Source organism: Sinocyclocheilus anshuiensis, unplaced genomic scaffold (genome assembly GCF_001515605.1).
Source record: "Sinocyclocheilus anshuiensis isolate Anshui unplaced genomic scaffold, SAMN03320099.WGS_v1.1 scaffold1069, whole genome shotgun sequence".
Classification (NCBI taxonomy): Eukaryota; Metazoa; Chordata; class Actinopteri; order Cypriniformes; family Cyprinidae; genus Sinocyclocheilus; species Sinocyclocheilus anshuiensis.
This window is the reverse complement of record NW_015557150.1, coordinates 283062-293295: the sequence shown is the minus strand read 5'-3', so window position 1 is coordinate 293295 and position 10234 is coordinate 283062. Positions and strand designations below refer to the sequence as shown.

Below are 10234 nucleotides of genomic sequence, written 5' to 3'. Positions count from 1 at the left end.
AAGGTATTGTTTAATTTATTCTGACATTATACCATAAAATTACTGTTATATTAATAAGAAAAATTATCATCCTATGCAGAATTTTTTTTATATTTATTTAACAAATTATTAATATATCATGGCATTGTTTAATTTATTCTTATTTAAATAAAAAATAATGCATATCACAAACATTTTCCTGCAAGATTACCGTACTAATGAGATTCATGAGAATATTCAATGAAAATATTTGAAATAGGATTTAAAAGAGTTATTTAGTTATTTAGCACTTTGGTTAATTAGCATGAAAATATTGTGAATGATGAAATGATTTCTAAATCCTAAAGGGTCTAAAATCATGCTTCACTTTGTTTAAGCGAAATATAAAGACATTTTGAGAAGACGCGTGAATTGATGTGTTTTTATCCAATTATCCAATTTCCTGAAGAATGGTGTCACATTCACTTTCTGTGTATTACAAACTAAAAGATATCAATATGTGCGACTGGAAATCTCTGTAGCATCTTTTATATTTTTGCATGTTCTTTTCTTACTACTTTATTCATATGGGCATATTTAAATAAATGTATTCAATATATTATTGTATTGCATGTCATTTTATTGTGCTGATTATTAGCCATTAGAGCCGTTTAATCCTCCGCAGCAAACCTGCACACAGAGTCTGATTCATTTGAACAGATCGGTTCTTTTGAACCGATTCATTTTAATGAACCGATTCAGAACTCTGATTCATCCAAATGTTAGGTCCATGCCTGGCATTTTACATCAGTTCAAATGTTGTAGGGTTAACTGTGGCCTGCACATACTCGGACACGGATTTAGTCGCAGTGCTGCTTATTTTCGAGTCGTTAGTTTTTCACACATTCCTGACTGTTTTACGTCACTAATTACAATCAATTCGGTTCAGCTCAGATTCAATGCAAGTAAATACTGCTGTTGTATTATATTGCTGCACATAACTATTAAATATATAACATAAAACAATAATATCAATATAAGTAATGTGAAATAATTCAATAAATATCAAATTATTAAATCTCATTCTTCCACGTGTTCATTAAGCATTGAAAAAATGCCTTGATTATTTGTAGCTATAAACTTCTTGTATGAAATATCTTGGCAACAATCAGTCATGTAATTAGCATTTTATTTACAGACAATATTAAGAAAAATACAGATTTTTTTTTTTTTCAGGTATTTTTAAATTGGTGCATGTAATTAGTAAATAAAAAAAAGAACAAAACAATAATATCAATATATTAGTAATATGAAATAATTTAATACAATGTTAAATGATTATATATCATTCTTCCATACATTCAGTTTAAAACATATTTGTAGCTACAGTATTATTCTACTAGAATTATTTTTTTTGTGTGTGTTTTCAACAACTTTTTTTTTTCATGTAGTTTCAATTTTATTTACAGACAATATTAAGAAACATATTAAATATTGTAAAAATATTCTAGGTATTGTTAGACGGGTGCACATAATTATTAAATGTTAAAAAAATAAAACAATATTAATGTAACAGTAATATGAAATGATACATTAAAATATTAAATGATTACAAATCATTCTTCCATGTTTAAAACCAACACGGTCTCACCCCTATTCGTCACATACTGCCGTTTGGTAATTTCCCCTCACGTCCATAAGCCGACGTTGAAGGTACCCCCTATTCGTCGCTTGACAACGTAGAGGGTCGTGCGATATTTGAGTGCAAATCCCTCATCTTTGGATTTTGACGAAATGGGGTTATCCATCCAGCGGTTTGCCTGCGCTGGAAAGTATGGTTTCAGGCGATTAATTTTATGCTGCAAATGTGTATTTTGCAGTAGCGTGCGGCGCATATAGCCTACTGTTACAATCATTGGTGCGGTCCTCTACGTTGTCAAGCGACGAATAGGGGGTACCCTTCAACGTCGGCTTATGGATGTGAGGGGGAAATTACCAAACGGCAGTATGTGACGAATAGGGGTGAGACCGTGTTGTTAAAACATGCCTTGATTATTTGTAGCTAGATTTATAGTATCATTCCACTAGCACTAAACTTCTCGTGTCTGCAACAACATTTAGTCTCAGATCCATTTTTGCATGTAGTTTAATTTTATTCACAGACAATATTAAGATATCGATTGAATCTGGTGAATAATATCAGATGGCACTTGTGATGATGATGATGATGATGATGGTGATGAAGGTGAACGCTGCTCTGGTGAAGCAGATGGAAGCAGGGCAGTAGAAGAGCTCATGTTTCTTCAGCTCAGTTGCTGTGAGGCTCTTTTATTAGCGCTGATAGCATCCGAGCATTGTTTGCATATTACTGGGGCATTATTTCATGCTTGCCTGCCTCTTTTATCAACTGCTTCTCAAGTAATCTTAATAGACTAGAACATTGAGACATTTATGAAGTATAGGCAGTGTTTATGAAAAAATCCATAAAATATGACAAGGGCGAGGTGAGATAAAAGCGTCGCTTTAATAGATTATGGTGAAGGGAGATCCTCCTCCTCAGAGACGCCGCTCGTTTAGCTGTGCTACTAACTAACTAACTTAACTGCTCTAATTAATCTGGACACAACACACCTCCTGCATCTGCTAAATGAAGCGGCTTCCACGCAAAACATTTCTGATTATTATCAATGTTCAAAACAGTTGTGTTGCCAAATATTCTTGTGGAAAATAAATAAGGTAAAAAAAAAATTGTGTTCATCAAGGATGCATTAAATTGATCAAAAGTGACAGTAAAGATACATTTTCAAATAAGTTCTGTTCTTTTGAACTTTCTATTCATCTGTGAATCCTGAAATATAAAATGTATCACAGTTTCCACAGAAATATTGTGCAGCACGACTGTGTTCAACATTGATAATAATCAGAAATGTTTCTTGAGCAGCAAATCAGCATATTAATACACTCAATTAAATTCAGTGAAGAACAGTATATGCATCTTCAGAATTAAAAAAAAAGTAAAAAAAACATTTTTAATTAAATGTATTTTTCAATATTTATTTAATACTTAATATTTTTTTAACTCTAGTGTCTTCTCAGCAGGGTTATTACAGTTAAACTACAAAACCATAAAAAAGTTACTTGAAATAAAATGTTAACTTAAAAAAAATACAACTTTTCATTAATATAAATATTTAAAAAAATCTCATTTGAATTTAGTTTAACTTGGTGTGTTAAAATAACTCAAATTAAAACTGAAATAAAAATGAATAAAAAATATAGATATATCAAGAAAAAAAAGTTAACTAATAAAAACGGCGAGCTATTTTAAATTGCATTATTTTACTGTATTTTTTATCAAATAAATGCAACTTCAGTGAGCAGAAAAACTTCAATGACTCCAAACTCTGAGCGGCGGTGAATGCATCAGATATAAAAGCATCCGGCCTGAAGCATCACAGGACTGAGCTCATAGATCTGCTGTTAATCAGAGGAGTGTGTTCATTCATGGCTCGTTATCTGAGCGCCAGACGCAGCTGTCCCTCCACATTCATTCATGAGCACAGATTACAGGCAGGGATGCTGGAGAATCCAGTTTTAATCGGTTAGCCCGCTTTAAGAAGATTATTGCAATGTTCCCGCAGCAGAGGCTCTCTTCGACGCTAATTGTGGGCATCGGATTCTGATATTTCCCAATGCAAATCCAATTGCGAGGCCGCGCGAGGAATAAAGCGACCCTCCCCACAGAGTGGGCGTATTCCCAAAACTGGGACTAACAGGACTGCATGATGCAGGCGGATGTTAAATTGGATTATTAAAGCGTGCAGCATGTGCCAGGTCCCAGGGTAGTGTGTGGATCATGATTTAACACAGCTCTTCTGTTTGTTTACGGATTCCATTACGATAGCTGGAGCTGCTGCCGCTCTTCCAAAGGGATTCTAGTGAGCGGGAAACATTAAATCACCAAGGTGTGCGGCGACTCTGCTGTTAACGACCACTTTGGTTAATGAAGGGTCAATAACAACCATCTGCCAACACGCCAGCTTAATCGTCCGTTATGAGAGAAAATAGAGTTTTCCGCCTTCGCTTGGAAAAACGTTTGGCTGCTTACGCCGGAAGACTCGCGATATTAGCAAGGTGTAAAATCCTCCGATCCGTCCTAATGTAACGTCTGATATCACGTGATCATAGCTGTTATGCTCCAATCTTCTTGATAAAATGCAATTTGCATGAAGATCAAAATAGCAGCACAGGATCCAGTTATCTAGAAGAAGGGCGAGACGCATCTGAAGGCAGAGAATCTGTCACACGTCCAGAATTCCTCATTAAGGACACGGGACTATTATGCTAAACATGACCTCGCCGCGCGAGCTAATCAAGAGTGAAGCAGAGGAAACAGAAAACACAGCGAGCGCTTAATTTCATCTAAACGATGGCGCTCAGGGCCTGAAGCTACGCAGACGCAAAGGTTAACGAATTTACTAAACCAAATCTGATCAGGATCCTTCACATTACACAACAGAATCAACACGCTCTGGCAATTAGACGAAGAACACTCCCTGATAATGAAACACGTTTAATGTTTCACGCACAAGAGGTTCTGTGAACGCAGCGACTTCACAACATCACAACATCACATTTAAATTCAATATTATACAGATTATGCATTATCATATGAGTTTAATATGCTAAACCCTTTTCTAGCAATAGACATTATTATTAAATAAATGTATATTTGAAATCCTAGGTTACATTTTAACCAACTCAGTCTGGTCTAGCTAGTTTGGGACCAAATTTCACCATAAATTAAAAAAACTATGTTTCTTGTTTAATGTTTTGGACATTAAAATTAAATTTTATTAAATTAATTTCAATAAATAACAATATATGCATCTAAAAAGACACTTCAGAACTAAGTATAACAATTAATTAAGAATATTAATTATTAATATTCAATTAATTAAGAATATTAATTAAGGATATTTAAATATTTGTATTATTTTTTTTTTTTTAACTCTATCGTGTCTTCTCAGCAGGATTAACATAGTTAACTGAAACTATAAAACTATAAAAAAAAATTGTATTTGAAATAAATGTTAACTGAAATTAAATTAAACATTAAAAACTTGTTTTATTTTTGACTTATTTTATTACAAATCTCTCATTTTAATTGCTTAACTTGATGTACTAAAATATCTAAAATTAAAACTGAAATAAAAATTAATAAAAAAAATTTGATATATCAAGAAAAAATAACACAATCATTTTTTACTGTAAAGTCCTAGTAATTTTAATTACTAAAACTAAAAAATAAAGAAATATAAAAATAAAAACTAAATCCAAAATATGAGTCAAAGCTACAGAAGTGTCTCAGCGTCACTAAATTAACACAGTTTCTCCAACTCATGTTGTGATGCATGTGACTATTGATCTCAAAGCAGCAGCATAAAAAAGGGAAGGAGACGCGACAATAATGAAGACGCCTCAAATGTGCCGTGGCTAACTTCAGCTGTTCCCTCCTCTAAATGAAACATAGGCATGAATCAGAGATTATTCCTGGGAAAGGTAGCTGTCTGCGCGGCACAAGCACCATCAGCAGAAGCGTCTCTCGTCACAGCGAGGGGGTAATGATATCAGTATGGGGAACTGTCTACAGCGCTGCAGTTTAGCAAATGTAACACGGAAGCCTGGCTGTGGAAGTGCGAATTATATTCGAATTTAAAATGCATAATTTCAGTTAGGGTGAAGAAAAGCTTTTGGCTTCTCTCCTGAGGCCACAAGAGGGCGCATAGAGCAAAATATTACTAATGCACGTTTATTCAAAGCATACGATAACATGACTATCTGTGGAAAAAAAGTGCATAATGTTTAAATTGATGTTTATAAACCAATTATAATTAATTACGTTGCTTAAACAACTATAAACAAAACAGCATCATGTATGTATGCATAGTTTAATACAAAGGGCCGAAAGCCAATCACACAGATTACATTTTTCATTTAAAAACACGAGTTGCAGTGGGATGGGAAAACCCCGCCATAAGTCTCGAGATATGTTTTTTCAAAGTTAAACTTGCATTAATTTTGCATGGCTTTCTAAACATGCGGCTCTTTTGTGCGAGATGCGAGTGCAGCGGTGATAGATGTCCCTCTAGAAAATGCGATAAATATGCGTTCTGTGTGAACGGCTTGGTTTCAGTTTTGACGTAAACAAGCTCTTCTCCGCATTGATGTTCTCTTTTCCCGCAATATTTGTCATTAACAACACAGCAGCGCCGCATCTAGTGGCTTCAGCTGGATAGCTGATAAGGCTGCCTACTTAACGCACACCTAAAATTCAAATGCAACGTTTTTGCATTCAAATGTGGATTTTTATTTTAAATTCGACGAATATTCGAAATTCGCTTTTTTTTTTGACAGCCCTACTGTGTGCTAATTCAACACAGGTTAACATATAGAGCGATCGCAGGCGCTTCAATCATACCCACGCACAAACGTCCAGGCTTTGTTTTCTACCTTTATAAAGGACAAATGAAGCGAGTGCTCAGTACTTGCACGGCTTGACTGTAGGGCCCGATGTTGGCCGGGGCCCAGTGGGACAGACTCTGGACGTGAAGCGTGCCTCTCTGAGGAAAAGCGTCCTCCTCGCAGACCACCGTCCCGTCGTGAAGCAGAACGTCCATCCGCAGCTGCTGAGAGACCAGGAGCCACACCTGAACACAGACCCTGCATCACACAATAACACAGCTGCTGACGGGTTTGTTGATTAGCAACCAGCGTTGTACTGTTTAGAGTTGCACGATGAATCGTGATCATAATTACTGCTTCTTTCCATTTACTGAGCATAATAGTCTGCAATATTTGCCCAATGATTATTTATCCTATAACAATTCATTTGCCATTTGCGCAATTTTGGGTTTCATTGGGTAGCGGTTGCCAGATTAAATCCCCCAATCAGAGCCGTTTTCATACATTTTTGCTCAGTGGTTTACTAAATCCTCCCAACATGGCAACCATTCGCACACACTTTCTCTACAAGCACTGATAAGACGAGAAATTCAAATGACAGTAATCATGATTATCGTGATTGTATTTTTGAGCAAAATAATCATGCTTAAATGTTTAGTATTGTTCTAATGTCGGTCGTGTGTGTCAATGAACAATGTGTCTCTGCACTCAGATCTACCTGTGCATTTGTTTATCAGATGATGTAAAACATGTCAAGTTTTTGGCAAACACGCCACAGCTCGGTTTCTCTGTTTTCTCGTCATCTAGCACCAATTTAAAAAATGTTTTGGGATTTGACTACATAAACAGCAGTATGAATGATTGAACAGAAGACAAAACAAGCTTTAGAATAAGCTAAAACGACTTAAAATCTAAATACTTCTAATTTTAATTCAACTCTTCAACCGATGCTTTTGTCTTTGAAGAGCCAGGATTCACAAGGGCTTGAGAAACCTGGCTATATGAGGAAGCCTCGATTTATAAGCAACACTCATTTCTCAACTGGAATGTTATATCAGAATTATTAATAATGTTTTTGTCCTTCTAGATTATGAAATGCCTGCTGACAGCGCAGTTTATCTTTACACAGAACTATACTCAAACTGCGATCGCTCACGGAGATAATAATTAATGAACAGCAATATGAAAGCGGCTTCACGAGACTAATTATGAGCAAATATACAACAGAGAGAGAAGTAAATTCAGCGCTTTTATTTCCAACATGCGCTCATTCATGGCTCTATTATTTAACTCATGCAAAGTTATGTCTTTATTGGGACAGGACTTGACGGGTTATTTTACATGACTCCATGATTTGGTCTCTATTTCTTAGAGCCAAGCTGCATAAACTACATATCAGGCATTTATGTAATGCATCTAATTTGTGCATAAATGGCTGTTATGTTAAATAAAGTTTACTAACTACAGCAAATCAAGTACCTGCACCGTGCCGTTGTTGTTGTCTCGTCTCCCCTCAGATGCGCTGCAATGGCGATCCTGCACGCAATTCTCAAAACGTTTATCGGTGAATCCGATATTACAAAACCGATATCCGATTATGGTAAAATGCTTAAATATCGGGAAAAATATCGGAAAATCGATATATCGGTCGATCTCTAATTGTAACCACTCTAAGTTCGTCTGCCTTGGGAAAGCTAGCGTGTCTCCGACATAGTGATAACACTCGTTGCCTTCTCTAGTGCAGCTCAACCAGGTCTCGTCCCATTCGTCGGTATTTGTGATATCACAAATCCCGGAAAATATGCGTTGTAGTCCAAACGAGTCATTCGTTGTAGTTTTTGAACAAAGATTTCTGTTAAATAAAATATCTCCTTTTGAATTGGACTTTGAGCTTTGTAACTTTGCAGATCTTTTTTATGCTCAAACAGCAACATTACAGACTGACTAAAGTTGAAAAAGTGAAAAGCATAATAGGACCCCTTTAATGTTTTATACTTTCCAAAAATGCAACAATGAATAGATAAGTATTAAGATGTGTTATATCTGTGGGTACAATTATTTACGAGATCATACACAATGTGCATTACAAAGCATAAATAATGCATTCAAATACTTTTATAAAGCATTATGTATAACGGTTTCAAGTAAAGCGTTCCCTAAAATTCTTATCCAGTAAGTCATGTACACTTTTTAAATTTTTCTACTGCACAGACAGATACATTTCACTAAAAGCCCATCGTGTGAGCAGTGAATCGCAGTCGGAGGCGTCGTTACCTGGCTGGAGGATTTTGAGTGAAGTAGGTGCAGTACACGGAGTTGATCAGACTGAAGTTCTCCATGTCGCTCACGTAGAGATGAACCAGAAGCACGTGCTTCATCAGCAGACCGTTCTCCTGCAGCTGCCCTGCCAACACACACACACACATACACATGCACACACACACAAACACACACACACCGGTCAGTCAAACATAGAGCTGCTCATATCTCATTAGAGAAGTTTGCGGTTGAACTTCTAAGGATCCTCCACTCTCACCTCAGGCTCAAATCGGCGTAAACGCACAACATGAACACAGTCTGTTAAAAACACGGCACAATGGAGGAGCCGGAGCAGCCCTACAGCCCATTAGAATATCACACGCCGTCAAGTTTGTTTTCCTTCGCAGGCGTTTGCGTTTCAGCGCACAAGAAAGCCACTCATTAAATATTAACTTGTTTAATATTGTCTAAGCGCTGTGAAGGCTGTTTGGCGATGCAAGACGAAAGACATTAAATATGCTTTTCATCTCTTGCTTAAGATTTTTCTCTTTGCTCTTACAGGCCTCTCTTTAAAAGTTCTGCGAGCGATAGAAATGGCCAGAGAGGCGCTTTCGTTCTCCGGCTTTAATTTGAAGTGTCTGTCCTCGCCGTGACGGATGGAGTGCCTCCAAACGAGCCGTGTGAAGAAAAGAGCGGCCGCTGAATAAAGAGCCTCGCCTCACCTCTTAAAAGTGCATTTTGCCAGCACAACAAGAGGGAAAATGAAAGCGTGTTTGGAACAAAGGCCTATTTGCTGTCAGCGTTTGATGGGCTGAACTGCACACGAGCGGCCAGAAGCAGCGGTCGACATTCTTCATTATTTCTTCACAGTCGTCAGGGTAAAAACAGCACAACACATCTGAGACGACACCGAACGTGTGCGTATATGCTGTGATCTCGCAGAAAGAGAGAAAAGAGAGCAATTTTCCTACTTTGCAGGAGTGTGAAGACGTGCCGGGTTTGGCTCTGGACGTCTGGGTGTTCGGATTGAAGCGCTGTTAGACCGGATATCCACTGGTAACCTGATGAACTCCTGGACGAGTGTGACGGCAGACAACCTTTAACACACACACACACACACACACACACACACACACACACATCAGCATCTAGTGCCTGACATTACAAACGAGTAATGAGTACTGCGAAAGAGAGCTGATATCAACTACAATTGCAAAATCAACCAATCAAGTGGTCAGGGGTGAATTTAAAGACGCTGCTCCTCTGAGACTGTCGATGCCAGCACACTAATCACAGCAGCACTGCTAAAAACACTGACTGACTAGTAGACGTTTGTTGTGTTTGATTCACCGTCAACAACTGTTTTCATCTTTAAAGAACCAGGATTCTCACGGTCTTAAAAAACCTGGATATACCAGGAAGATTCATTTGAAAAGACCTGGAAAAATTAACGTAAATCAATACAATATTATAACTCCACTGGCATTTTTATAACGAATATACAGTTTTAGACTTCTAAGATCTAAAAAAAAAAAAAAAAAAAAAAAAATTT

At 36.9% G+C, this 10234-nt stretch overlaps 1 long non-coding RNA gene across 1 annotated transcript in view; it reads right to left on the bottom strand.

Moving 5' to 3' along the window:
* Positions 1-6510: 6510 nt before the first annotated feature.
* LOC107678140 (uncharacterized) overlaps positions 6511-10234 on the bottom strand; it is a 5692-nt gene continuing 1968 nt past the window's right edge. Inside the window, exons 2-4 of the long non-coding RNA XR_001632917.1 lie at positions 9654-9779; positions 8698-8827; positions 6511-6681 (exon numbers count right to left, since the gene is read on the bottom strand). This is a non-coding gene — a long non-coding RNA (uncharacterized LOC107678140). The remainder of the gene's footprint in view (positions 6682-8697; positions 8828-9653; positions 9780-10234) is intronic.